Here is a 14603-nt window from a genome sequence, read left to right as displayed (position 1 = left end):
CTCCTGTACTTCTCTTTTCTTCCCATCCTGCTCATTTGGTGAACGGCTTTCCCCTTTAACACTAAGCACATGGTCAAATGAAGGTTCAAATCATCATCACTGATGCACCTGCCACTCACTCAAGAGTATGGGCACATGACCAGAGTTGAACTGGAGTCTTGGGCTTTTTCTCTTTTTTTTTCCATAAGGATCACTTTAATTCTTGATTATCTTTTATGACCAATAGGAATGCTATAAAAATCAGTTGACAAAAAATTATCCCCAAATACATATCTTGAGTTACATCTCACATGTAGTCATTATCTACTTCCTGTTATACTTTCTCATTTCTTGAAGGTTGTACCTATTTCCTGTCAATATTTATACACCTATTGATAGTTTTCCATTCCCTATTACCATCTATATCTGGTAAATTACATGTATTTTGGAATAAAAGAGAGATAGTGTTGCAAAGTTTATTGAGACCTTAATTTATAAAGAATGTATAAATATCAGAAAGAGTTTTTTTCATCATTAACTGCTTTTTAATTAAATTTCTTGGGGTGACATTGGCCAAATATATGGTGATTTGCCTTTGGGTGGTGAACACTCAGTGCAATATTCAGATTTTGTGTCTTAGAAGTCTACACCTGAAACCTATATGATCCTATTAACCAATGTCACCCCATAGACTTTTTAAAAAGGAAAATGATCTCTTTTTCTTCTTAGATGGTAAATTAGATACTGTGAGTCCAGGAAATGCTATTGGTTATATTTACACTCTCCTTGTGACCACCAATCTTTAAATACTGGATACAGGGAGGCAGATAAAAGGATGAAGGTAGAATTTTAATGGTATTTCAAGCCTAGGATCCAGGTACCCCTGGAAACCACCATCCCTCCGACCTCCTGCCATTAGGTACATCATTTAGTTAATTCCTCTGATTGTCAAAATTAGTTTATGCTTCTTGAATTATGTAATTTGCAACCTAAATTTTCATCACCAAATGAAACCTCCACACAGGTTTAGAATAGTTATAGCAATTTAAAAACAATTAAATCATGGAGGTAGATAAATCTTCAAGAATTTTGTGTTTGATGGATCTCATCTTGCTGCATGAATTCTTTTAAGAAGATAATTTTTATCTCATATTTGTTCATAGATGCTTGTTATATGGTAGCCCGCTTTTGAGAGTGAAATATATACACACTTATACACACACACACACACACACACACATATTCAGACTTAGAAAGGGAAGTATCTTTGTCATTTCAACACTTACTTGCCAGAAAAAAAACATTATGTTTATATAATTTTTAAAGTTATGACTAAATGCAGGGTTGACTCTCATTTGTTTTATTTTATAAGTAAAATAAAAAACAAAACCAAAATGACCCTTTTAATTTTATTCTGTTTAAACTTTCCTTTTTCTTTAAATTTTCAATTTGAAAAGGTGGCATTTTATAGCTGGAGTATAAAATTAACAACATGCTTATCTCTCCAAACTATTAATAAACACAGTGAGTCAGCCCAAGACAAATTAGAGATAACACAACATCCCATAATGCTGTTGCATTTATTAGCTTCTCTAGTAATTGTAGTTAGAAAAAGCCCACTATCCTTTGTTACATGCTAATCTATAATTTATTTCTGTTACACCTTTTTGCTTTTTTTTTCCCTTAACAGCCCCTTGCAATCACATATCTTCTCTACTATAATCTGCAGTATTTATTAGAGATCCAGGAGGTTTAAGAACCTATAATAATGGTCATTATTAAGATAAACAGAGGATAATTAGATGGGTTTGTAATCTAGAACTTAGCCTTAGGTAGTAAGTACTGAAGACATCAAATGCTTCTTTTTTTAAGTTTAAGTCTTATTTCATAAACTTGCACATTTTACTCAAGTATGTTACCTTAAAATTTAAGGTAACAGTGGTCGGCAAACTGCAGCTCGGCAAACCGCGGCTCGCGAGCCACATGCGGGTCTTTGGCCCCTTGAGTGTGGCTCTTCCACAAAATACCAGATCTTCCACAAAATACTGACTTCTGCGCATGGGCCACGAAGTTTCAATCGCACTGTACATGCGCGCCCGCACATGGTATTTTGTGGAAGAGCCACACTCAAGGTGCCAAAGAGCCGCATGTGGCTCGAGAGCCGCAGTTTGCCGACCACAGATCACTACTTGTTATATATTGTGAGCAATAGGGATTTGCCAATACAATCCTCATGTAAAGATCACAGGGACTTCATGGATTATTTTATAAATATTTGGAAAGCCCAGTATGGTGTGAGGAACATTTTAGGTCTTTGATTTATCATAATGAATTCATTAAAACTAGTTTAAAAAAAATAAAGTAGATTTAGTATTGATTACTTTCCCTGTGAGTTCAAGGGGTGAAATAAAAGATGTTATCATGGCTTTCTTTCTTAACTTCTCTTTTTCTATCTCTCATCAGCTCACTGCTTGTTATTAATCTTGTGTAATCTCTCTATACCTTGTAGCCAGATTACTTTTATAAGCCTCAATCTTACATTGTCTTTAAATACTGAATCCTAAGGAATAATACATAACTCAAAATTCCCAGGGAATATTCTGATAGGTCATCTTAGGTTGAACTGAATAAGTTGTTCACTCCTGTGGCTTAGTTCCTGACCTGAGAGGAACAACATATTTTAGGTGGAAAGAGGATGCAGAAAAACCTGGACAGGGGCATGAGGAATAGTGAGGTGGGGAATGGGGAAGCCAGGTCTTGATCAGAAAGGTAGCTGCTCATGATTAGCCTTGAGGGCACAACTAGGTAATTTACACTTAATTCATTTCATTCCATAGTGGGCGAACACTGAAGGTGTAAAAGCAATGGACTGACATGATTGTGTATATACTAGAGGCCTGATGCATGAAATTCATGCAAGAGTAGGCCCTCCCCTGGCTGCCAGCACCGGCTTCCCTCTGGCACCCGGGACTCCCAAAGGGAGGCCCCGCCTACCTGCTGCAGCCCGCTGGTCAGTGGCCATGATCTCCCTCTGCGGGGTGATCATGGGGCGATGGCCGGGCCCCCGACCAATCGCATCACATCCACCTTGACTGGCCTGGGGCCAGTGGGTGTCATAGCATGGTCATCCAGAAGGTCATTTGGAAGGTTGTCCGGAAGGTCGTTCAGTCTAATTCAGTGGTTCTCAATCTTCTGGCCCTATAAATACAGTTCCTCATGTTGTGATCCAACCATAAAGTTATTTTCGTTGCTACTTCATAACTGTAATGTTGCTACTGTTATGAATCGTAATGTAAATATCTGATATGAAGGATGGTCTTGGGCGACCCCTGTGAAGGGTCGTTTGACCGCCAAAGGGGTCGAGACTCACAGGTTGAGAACCGCTGGTCTAATTAGCATATTATGCTTTTATTATTATAGCTATATAAGCTTAAAAAATTAACCTGTCCATATTTTTGTCAGCAGAGAAACACAAAGAGAAATACTGATTAGCAAGCTATTTTAATCAATATTATAGAGTTCAAATCTATTAAAATAGTTCTGATGAGAGGTTAGGAGGGCCTGGTCCAACGTGGAATATCAGGAAAAGATAGTTATTCAAAGCACTATAGAGGAAACTGACAGTGTCTGACAACCAAGATTCAGAGCAAGGGAGAAAAATATATTAGCATTTATTTAAAAAGGTTTTTGTTTAAATATTTTTAAATATATTTAAAAAACAAATAAAAAATAAAATATATTTTTATTGATTTCAGAGAGGAAGGAAGAGGGAGAGAGAGATAGAAACATCAATGATGAGAGAATCAGCAATCTGCTGCCTCCTGCACCCCTACTGGGGATGGAGTCCACAACCCGGGAGTGTGCCCTGACCGGGAATTGAACTGTGACCTCCTGGCTCATAGGTGGACACATCACTGAGCTACACCTGCTGGGCTCAATGTCTTTTTTAAGAGATAGAGTTCCTCAGAGAATTTTGAGATCTCAGCTGTTTCCTCACTTTTAACTACAAGAAGAATATTGTTAGTAAATGAATGTAAAAGAATAAAGGGAAAATGGCTTTCTTTCTGTCGCAATGATTTTTTAAAAATGTTTCCATATTAGTATTTAAGTTGATGCTGTTAAAGAATGTTTAATGTTTGGGAAACCTAAATACAATTTCCCTTTTCCTATTATTTTTTTTCCATTAATTAATTTGAATGGTTTTTCTTTGTTAATCAGCTTGTCTCTAGGCAAACAATAACAACTACAACAAAACACATAAAGAAACAAACAAACAAAAATAAGATAGACCATCTCTGTTCTGTTCAACACTTAATATTATGGGAGTCCAGAATGAGTTACCCAAAGATGTGCCTCAATAATGTACAGAATAGTTTGAGCTTAAGGAATTTTAGCTTCAGCCTCAAGAGAAACTTCTGCCAACCCCTTCCTTGAACTACCCAATAACATTTGAATTGGATGACTTTCTCATAAGAGATTACCATGGATAACTTCTTTTGACCTATGTATAGAACAGGGCAAACTTCTCTTTACTAAAGGTCTGTTCTTCTTATCATCCTGCAAAGACCTTGTGAAGCCCCCTATGCACCGTACCTTATCCCTACACCGGGATGTCTCATATCCCTCTGTCTACCTCTGGGCTCTCATGTATACAAGGTCTCTGACTCTCTCATGTATGAGGGGCTCCCATGTGTAAGAGATTTAATTAGATCTTCTCCCGTCAGTGTGCCTCCTGTAGATTTGTTTGGCCAGCCAAAAAGAACCAGTGGAGGGAAAGAGGAAATTTTCCTCGTCCCCACAATATCTAGCACCTGAAATAATGCCAGTATAAAGCAGATGCTGAATATATTCATTTAATAAAGGAAGTATTTTCAGTCAAAAGCGTAGTATTTTCAGTTTTGTTTCCTTTAAAAAGGGTTTGCCTCCCGTCAGTGAGTTCTCCACCATCAGGTTGCCTTGCTCTCTTCACTTTCGCTCACTGTGGTCACGCTGAGAAAAACTAAATATTGTATTCCCAGTCTACTCTGCTGTATGTGGAGTCTTAATTAGCTTTTCAAACACATTGCAGATAAAACCTATTAATCCTCTGACCTTCACTGAATTCAGAAGTTTCTGTGTTAATTGTTTTGAGAGAATAATAGACAGTTTTGCTATTAGAAAATTCCTGGCATCTCTCCCAAAAACAGTAGAACCAGGGAAATAACTTGAGCTGTCATCCTTTACCATGATTACACGACAGGAGAGTCCCCTCCAAGCTTTAGGGAAACCATTTGTTTTATTGTAACCATAATACTACTCTTTAAAAAACACTCTTCTAACCAAAATCATCACAGGTGAAATTAGGCCACTTGAGAGTTGTAATTTTATACATTAAAAGCATAGGGGTAAGGAACTAATATAAATAATCTACCTATCATATGCCAACCACTTTGCTTTGGTATTACCTTCTTAAAACTTCAGGGTTCCCCTTTAAATGAAATTTGACCATTCATGTCAATATTCATTTCTGCTTACAATGTTTCCATCACTCAGTCAGGTACCAAAGATAAGCTGATGAAAATGACCACCCACATTTCACAGAGGCGCAAACAGGTTCACATATTCACTTATTTTCAGGAGGAAACGTCCCTATGTTTATACAAGAAGGAATCCTTACTTGAATTCAGTGTCTCTGATCCCAAACCAGGCTCAAAGCTTCAGTGGTTATTGGCAACTGAGAGGTGGGGGCTGCTTCACGCTCACCCAAGGTCAAGGTGATATACATATCAGTTTGCTTCTGTTGTGCTGGTATGATTACTGATTGCACTTCCACTCATTCTCAAAAGTAGCCAGCATAGACAATTGCACCCCATCTCGCCAGTTTTGATACGTATACTTTTCCAGAGATTTAGATTCTATCACTACTCAGAGATTATGATTCATCTGGCTTGGTATGTGACCCACAGACCTGCATTTTAAAAATGGTCTTGGGTGGTCGCCAGGTCAGCTTGGTTCAGTGGTTGAGTGTCAACCTATAAACCAGGAAGTCACGGTTTGATTCCCGGTCAGGGCACATGCCCAGGTTGCAGGCTTGATCCCCAGTGTGGGGTGTGCAGGAGGCAGCCGATCAATGATTCTCTCTCATCATTGATGTTTCTATCTCTCTCTCCCTCTCCCTTCCTCTCTGAAATCAATAAAAAAAAAATTTAATGGTCCTTGGGTTGTTCTGCACTGCCAGGTATATTACTCAAACTACACTGCCTCCACAAATTACCAAAGCATGAGTGGTTTAACAACAGAAAGTGATTTCTCACAGTTCTGTAGGCTGTTGGATGCAAGACCAAGTGCCCAGCACGGAGGTGTCATTCTGAGGCTTCGCCTTCCGGCTTGTCGGTGGCCATCGTCTTACCATGAGCTCACATGGCCTCACCTTAGTGTGTGCACAGAGAGAGAACGCTCTCTGTACCTCATCTTACAAAAGCACTAATGCCATCAGACCAGGCCTCCACCTTCATGACTCATCAAACCCTGATCACCTCACAAAGGCCCGTCTCCAAGTACCAACACACTGGGTGCTGCGCCTTCAAACTATGAACTGGGGTAAGGGGGCAGGACACAAACTTTCAGTGCATGGAAAGTACTCAAAGAGGCTTATAAGGGAGGTAGCCGTGAGCCGTGAAACTGATTCCTCTGCCGGGAGTCAGAAGCCTGAGAGTGAGGTCTGACGCTGCCACTGGCTACGTGACTGAGCAGGTCCCTCAGCCCCCAGGCTCCTGCTTTTCCTTTATAAACCAAGGAGTTGCAATAGCCTCCGTGGCTCTCTGTGGAAGTCCAGGTTCAGGCCTGCAGAGAGGAGACTGTGTCAAACCTTATGAGAATCCAGTGGCACCTCCGTGGGAGTGGACATGTGTGAAGAGGTGTTCTCTTTGGTGAGCTCTGCTGTTAGAGTGGCAGTGTCGGTGATGGAAGAATGTCGTCACCATCCCTGAGGGTGGAGCAGGGAAAAAGAAACGTTGAAAACTTGGGTAGATGATCCTTCATTTCTCTCTCTAAATCTCAAGATTCAAAAAAAAAACACACACAAACTTTATGACTGCGTTTAGCAACGTCTTGATTAAATAACGTGTCTGTCAGCTGCTTAGTTGAACTACACACACACACACATACACACACACACACACACACACAATGTAAAACAACAGCTGAAGGCATATTCGATGATGTGAGCACAAACTGCTGTTTTTTGGTCTCCTTCCTACTGAGTTGCTGGGAACAATAGTGTGAGCCTCCACCCTCCCTGCCAGCTGGCTTGTGTTCCTAAGCCAGGGAAAGAACTGTCACACTCACCCGCCCCACTATGACGCGCGGCCTCTGGTTGGAATTACTACAGCACGTCCTTATTAGTGTCTGAGTCCCACTCCCATTTGTGTGTTGCACCTACCCAGGCCTGGATGAGTAATTTTACTTGTGAGAGCTACATGAGCAACGTGTGGAATTAGCCTTGGACAGAAATAGCCGCTCTTAGAAACGTGATTTCAGGGCTGACGTGGTTCAGATCATCATCCCGGTGTCTTTGCTTAACACAGGCAGCTAGACGGGTCATGGGTCTCCCAGGTGAACTCGAGCTATTGCTCTGTTGAAGGGAAAGTGACCCTCTGGCTAGTTCTCCTTTGTCCAGAGGGCAAAAACTGTAATGTGGGAAACTGGAGCGGTGCAATAGGCAGCTTGGCATTGAAAGCAGGAGGGCAGTATTTTTTCTTTGTGCCCCTTGCCAGCTGTCTTTTAGCATAGGTTGAATGCCAAGTGCTTTCTTTGCCTTTGACATTGTGCATTTAAATGCCATCCCATGCAATTTACAGTATAAAAGGGCAAAGATACATGGGGGAATGAGAAAAAAAAATCTCCTTCTCATTGGTTGACCTTTCTGCTTCTGCTTTATATAGACATTAAAGGAGCCCCTATGACCATATTCCTGATCTTCAAAACAATCACAAAAATAACTTCTCATACAATGTTATTTATATACACTGCTCCTAGCCTGCATGCATTAAAATATAAAGAATAATTTGCATCGCAGGGCCTGAACTTCAAAAGTCATTCCTATCTCAGCTGAAAGTAAAATCAAATTGCATTCTGCGAGTTTGATGATAGGTGTCAGAAAAATTAATATCAGTGAAATGTGTAAAAATAAAATGATAATTTTACATATAAAAGTTTAGTCCAATAACACTCGAATCTGAAAGATATGCTTAACATGCTTGCCTCCAGTTAATTTAGGGAATTTCAAATTTTAAGAGATCATAATGTAATAATTTTATGAAACAGGTCCAAAAGGAAATGCAAAGCAGAATGAAAATGACATTGGTGCTATGCAAGTCTGCATTCTTGACCAATGATTTATGTTGATTTAATGATTCTCTAGTTCTCCCTAGATGCGAGTTCATATAGTCAATCATTTATTCATTTATTTATTTTTAGTTAACTTATTGAGTCCTACTACAAGAGTAACTCTTCTAAGTGCTAAGGCATAATTGCAAAAACACCAAGTCCTGGCCCTTAAGGAACTTCAGAGTCTAGTGAAGAAAACAGACAACAAAGTGTATGTAATATGCTCTCTGGGAGTGAAAAGTGCTGCTATGAAGAATTATGAGGGTAAGGGGATAAAGGGTAAGGGCGTTACTATTTCATGTATGGTGGCCTGGGAAGGCCTCTGCAGAGTATCTATCTGAGCAGAGATTTGAATGAAGTAAGGGAGTGAGCTGTGCACACACCAGTGGAAAGAGTTCCGTTCACAGGAGAGAGGAAATGAGAATACCCCAAAGGTCCAGGGACAATGAAAGAAGCTGTGGCTGGAATGACATGATCGAGAAGGGAGTGGTAAGACCTGAGGTCCAGCTCCCAAAGGGTTTTGCCCACAGTCAGGTGGGGAGCTTTCAGGAGGGCTGAGTAAGATCAGGTTAAGAGATTGCTAAGAGAAATGATAAAAAACATTTCCATGCCCTCTATTGGCTAGAGAAGTTGTTTGATTTGCCGCTTGCTCTGTCCCTTTACCTTTAGTGGCACTGTAGTCACTGAATTTTGCATATAAAATTCTTCTCTTCAGAAAAGGAAAAGGCTACCGCCATCTGCTGGCCACACTTATGAACACCATTTTATATCTGAGTGTTATTTCCAAAACTGAAAGCAGGTAGGTTTAAAGGTAATGGACCTTTCAGTAACATTCATCGTCCTATCAGTGGTCGGCAAACTGCGGCTCGCGAGCCACATGCAGCTCTTGGGCCCCTTGAGTGTGGCTCTTCCACAAAATACCACGTGTGGGCACGCACGTACTGTGCGATTGAAACTTTGTGGCCCATGCGCAGAAGTCGGTATTTTGTGGAAGAGCCACACTCAAGGGGCCAAAGAGCCGCATGTGGCTCGCGAGCCACAGTTTGCCGACCACTGTCCTAGGTAAATGTATCTATTGAATACATATACACCTAGAATATATTTAGAAACTTTGTTAAAATACTGACTGATTCTATTCTGTGTTTTGTACAATCTTTCTTTTAGTCCAACAAATAGTTATTTTTATCTAAATACATAATTCCATTCAGAGAGTGGGTTTTAGATCAATTCTTGTTCAATTGAAGTAAATCTAATGTATACTCATCAGTGAAATACCATCTACCTTTTTTAAGTGTATGACTTCAATCTCCCTGAATCTAGAAAAGGACCACATTATATGCTATTTATTGTAACAGTTATTGTGGAAATGTGGTTGTTTGGCACACTGACTTTTACATAGTGCTCAGCTAATAAGTAAAGCTGCTTGCTAATATTCAATATATGCCCATGGGAGTCCTCCCTCAATGATCCTCAGGAAAACCATGGCAATATAAAAATTCTGTCTACTCACACATTTTTCCAAGTAGTCCTATTAATCCTATATGATAATTTCTTATATACTTATTCTGTGTTTTAATTATGTTTAATAGGTTTCTAGAATGTTTAACACTCTGAATACAAAGAACTAGAAATCTTAATACTAACTTAGTCAATATTTCAGAAAGTATTAGTAAAGGATTATTTATGGGTCTTAGGGGAAGTGCCAGTCACAAAGACCCAGCATGGGTTCGCCCAAGTCAAATCAGGTATGTGAAATTAACCTGAATTCTTCATCAGATAGGAAGTGGGAAGATTATAGAATTATGTACACTGGGTGCGTGTGTAGTAAAGCATCTTTAAAGGTGCGTTGTGATATGTGATTCAAGGGGAGGGAATGGACTGAAGACAAAGGACAAGTAGTTAATCCCTTGGACCTCCATTTACCAACACTTAATAATGGGCAACTCTCAACTGGGCAGAGATGTCTAATGTGAAGAGGGCCGAGCCATTTTCTGAGAATCTCTAGATTAAGTCCTCCTTGGAGAAAATAATTGAATTGTGGGACTGTTGAGTATTTCTTTATCTTTAGAAAGCCCATTCATGATTCATCAATGGTTTGTGACACATTTACTATCATGATGAACCAGTGCATCTTCAAAGTCAGTAATATTTATAGCTATTTTACATAGAAACACATTTAAGAATGCTTGCCGGGATCTCTGTTTCCTTGCCAGCTGGCTATATCAAGCACCACTCCGGTGTTGAGTGCTTTCCTTCCAAAGCCTTCTTTATACTTGCAGAATTTACTTATTCTTTATGCTGTGAAGTCATGAATTTAACCTCACCAAAAAGAATTAATGCTTCCCCTGGGTGTTATAGTTACTCCTAAGTCATTTTGGATCAGGCACTATACTCAAAAAGTAAGTTCTCTTGATGATTTTATAATCAATAGTGTCTGGCTCTTCACCAAGTTATTACTTCAGACATGGTTCCAACTAAGTGGTGCACATAATTGGATGGTATGATGTCAGAAACTACAGGTGCAGACAGGTCTCTGCACTTGAAACATTTTTGAAAAACCCTTTGTGAACAAATATAGGATGGTGTGTCCAGGCTTCAGCTCAACACGCTGCTCCCCGCCTCAGCCGGTCTGACCCTACGCCCTCTGCCACTGCAGCCTGGGATGCTTATCCGGTTACCATTACCTCCACCATTGTCCTCAGCACTGAGAGTTTGCTGAGCACTGTCGGACAGACTCTCAGTACTCGAGTTCTAAACTTTCTAAGAGTTTTATTCTTTAAGTCAAGTTCTACCATGAAATACTCTTTATTACCTCTTGATTTTTATATTGCTTTTTAAAACGCTTTTTTTCTATGCTATTTTCTATGTAATGTGATTTTTCATTCCCCAAACCCCCCTCATATTTTTATATATTACTTATATAACAAGTGAATTGATATTGTGCTATGTTCAGACTCAACTATTGAACATTTTAGATGTTTTTTGCATTCCAACCCACTGGAATCTGTCAAATTTTAAATGAGCTAGTTACTAATATCCCAATTATATTGTTTCTTTAGTTTTTCTTATGATTTTTTCTACATTATAAAAATGGTTTTCTTCTTTTTTTCCTTATTATTTATTTAAAAAATACTGATATTATTCAACTTAAAATTCTAAAATTCTTACTACAAAATATCCATTCATGAAAGTTATTAAAAGCTACATGCCAGAGTTTTGTAAGACTATGGCTGAACCCTCCTAAAAACTGTTCAGTTTGTAGGTAAGGGATATAGTCTATAATGAGCAGATATAAATATTAAGAGACAAAGAAAGTTATTAACAACCAAACCAAGCAAATAACCACAATAAATGGGGAATTCTGAAACCTAGAAAGAAAAATATGACATTTCTCAAATTAGTAGCTCTGTCCAATTAAGCTCTTTATGTTGATGGAAATGTTCCATAGCTATACTCTTTGAAAAGCTAGCCAGTAGCCACATGAGCTTGTTTTTAAATATGACTAGTGCTAACAAGAAGCTGAATGTTTAATTTTTTATTTGTATAGCCAGATGTATGTATTGCTTCTCAGCATTTTGGTTAAGAGTAGGTGTAAAAAGCCAGATGTGGCTAATGGTGCCATAAAGGCCACCACAGGCCATTCTTTAAATTCACTATTTCCTCCCTTTGCTTCTACCCCCCCCCTCCTTTGTTAGGGTTCCTGGGCTTTCTAGATGGTGGGTAAAATCCTATGGTATGCTGGTAATATGGCTCTTGGGGAGGAAGGTATAGCCCTGGGTTAGCATTTGCTCATTTTCATGGTGTAAATAATCCCACTGTGGCCCCTTTGAAGATACCAACATGAAACCGACCTGCTAGAGACATTTCTGAAAAGTTAACCAGCAGCCCTCATAAGCTGGTACGAACAGGCTCTAAGGAACCTAGACCCCATGAAAGTTCAAAGCACGCCCTCTATGTCCTCAAAATCCTAGCGCTTTATGTGCTCAACATCTCGTCTGGCTGGGAGCCCTGCTCTTTCTGAATAGGTTCAGTTAGTACGTCAGTTTGTGAATCCTCTTGATCCTGTCCTTTTATCTCACCAGCACATTTCTTGAATATCTGCAAAATCCATTCACACACTATTTATGTAAAGAGTGGAATTTTAAAAAGCCACTTATGGATAGTAGAGTGTGTAGGTGTGTGAGGGGCAGAGAGCACCACATCAACAGTGGTAACAAATACAGATTAAGTACAGTATTGACTATCTTTCTCCATTTAGCATCCTTTGGATATTCTCCATTGCCCTTTCCTAGATACAAGCTCATGTGGTTACTGGCTAGCTTTTTAAAGAGGACAGATATGGAACATTTCCATCAACATAGAGAGCTTAATTGGACAGAGCTACTAATTTGAGAAATGTCACATTTTTCTTTCTAGGTTTCAGAATCCCCCCACTTATTGCGGTATAGTTGCCTGGTTTGATTGTTAATACCTTTCTTCATCTCTTAATATTTATATCTGCTCATTATTGACTATAACCCTTACCAACAAACTGAACAGTTTTTAGGAGGGTTCAGCCACAGGCTCACAAAAGTCTGAGTCTCCAGCAGTTATCTCTCTGGCTCCTCTCTGTCCTGCTCCTCCCATCACCTGTCCTCACCCCCTCATTTCATATTGCCCCCGGACTTCAGCATTTCTCACTAAGTCATTAACAGCGATTCAGTTCTCTCCAGTCTCCATTCCCGGACTCTCCTTTTAATATCCAAACTCATGTTGTTTGAAGAGCACTTTATTTACCCAAATCAGTGTTCCTTATAAAGGGTTATTTATAAATTCATCAATATCTATTGAATACCAATGACATGGGAGGCACGCTACTGGTTGTAAATATCAAGTTTGGCCCTCTATTACATTAGCATTCAGTATAATAATTCTCAAGATGTCTAGGACAATGCTGAAGTAGGTGGGTAGTCAGTAGGTGTCACTTAATTATATATATTCAAAGCAAAATTTAGAAGCATTAAGGGAAAGAAATAAATAATGTGGTCTTCAGAAAGATCAGGCATTTTATTTCTTATCTATTCCTCGTAATTACTCATCCTAGTCCACCTTCAAAGATACTTTTTTAATAATGATATTTATGATCCTCAGATATGTAGAAATAATAATGTAATCTACTATTATTTTAGCAAAGTTATACATAAATCACTGTAATTTTAATAAATAGAACATATTTTCCCGTTGACCTGTATTTATTTGTTGTTGCTGCTATTATAAATTCCCTAGCAGCATATTGTGGGTACATGGTAAATATGTAGTGAAAATCCTTGGTTTCCGTGGAAAACTTCAATAAGTGAAAATTACAATGTGTTGTAGTTATGCTAATAATGTGTTTTGGCTCATTTTGTGTCTTTTTTTGTCACTCTTTTAGTTTTTACTATAAAATTACTTAGTAATTTTTGTGAGTATATCAAGCAATAGGTTATTGCCCAGATGCTAGGTGCTTGATGCAGAGGAGGGAATGTGTAGTGTTCTGCTTTACTGCATAATGTGGGCATAGACGCTTGTCTTACCAAGTCTATCCCTCACCCCTGTCCACGGCTCTCGGTCTCCACCACCTCTGTTCTAGTTCAGGCTGATACTGAAACCAAGTTCGGCTTTCATTCATATAAAGCAGTGGTTCTCAACCTTCCTAATGCCGCGACCCTTTAATACAGTTCCTCATGTTGTGGTGACCCCCAACCATAAAATTATTTTCGTTGCTACTTCATAACTGTAATGTTGCTACTGTTATGAATCGTAATGTAAATATCTGATATGCAGGATGTATTTTCATTGTTACAAATTGAACATAATTAAAGCATAGTGATTAATCACAAAAACAATATGCAATTATATATTCAATATGTGTTTTCCGATGGTCTTAGGCGACCCCTGTGAAAGGGTCATTCAACTCCCAAAGGGGTCGCAACCCACAGGTTGAGAACCGCTGATATAAAGTATCAAGTTATTATTTCCATAAAATCTCACCCGTTCCTGCCCCTCTGGATAGATAGGTGTTCTGTTCCATGAGTTCCCATAATAAAGCTTTCACCCCCTATAATGGAATATAACACACAATACTGGGTATTTCATTGTCTCTCACCAGATCTCAGTTTTGTTTTCTTTTGTTTGTTTAATTATTTTTCTGTTTTAATTGACAGAGCTAGGTACAATGCAAACGGAATATTATGCCTCTGTTCAAATTGAGGTGAATTAATAAATGCCGACTATAACTA

At 39.0% G+C, this 14603-nt stretch overlaps 1 protein-coding gene across 25 annotated transcripts in view; it reads left to right on the top strand.

Annotated features, from left to right (window-relative positions):
• The window catches only part of TRDN (triadin), a 280670-nt gene that overhangs the window by 137510 nt on the left and 128557 nt on the right, over positions 1–14603 (top strand). The window lies entirely within an intron of this gene.

Source organism: Myotis yumanensis, unplaced genomic scaffold (assembly GCF_028538775.1).
Source record: "Myotis yumanensis isolate MYYU_CA2020_CCGP unplaced genomic scaffold, mMyoYum1.0.hap1 SCAF_6, whole genome shotgun sequence".
NCBI lineage: Eukaryota > Metazoa > Chordata > Mammalia > Chiroptera > Vespertilionidae > Myotis > Myotis yumanensis.
The sequence above is the reverse complement of the archived record's forward strand: the minus strand, read 5'-3'. Positions and strand labels throughout refer to the sequence as shown.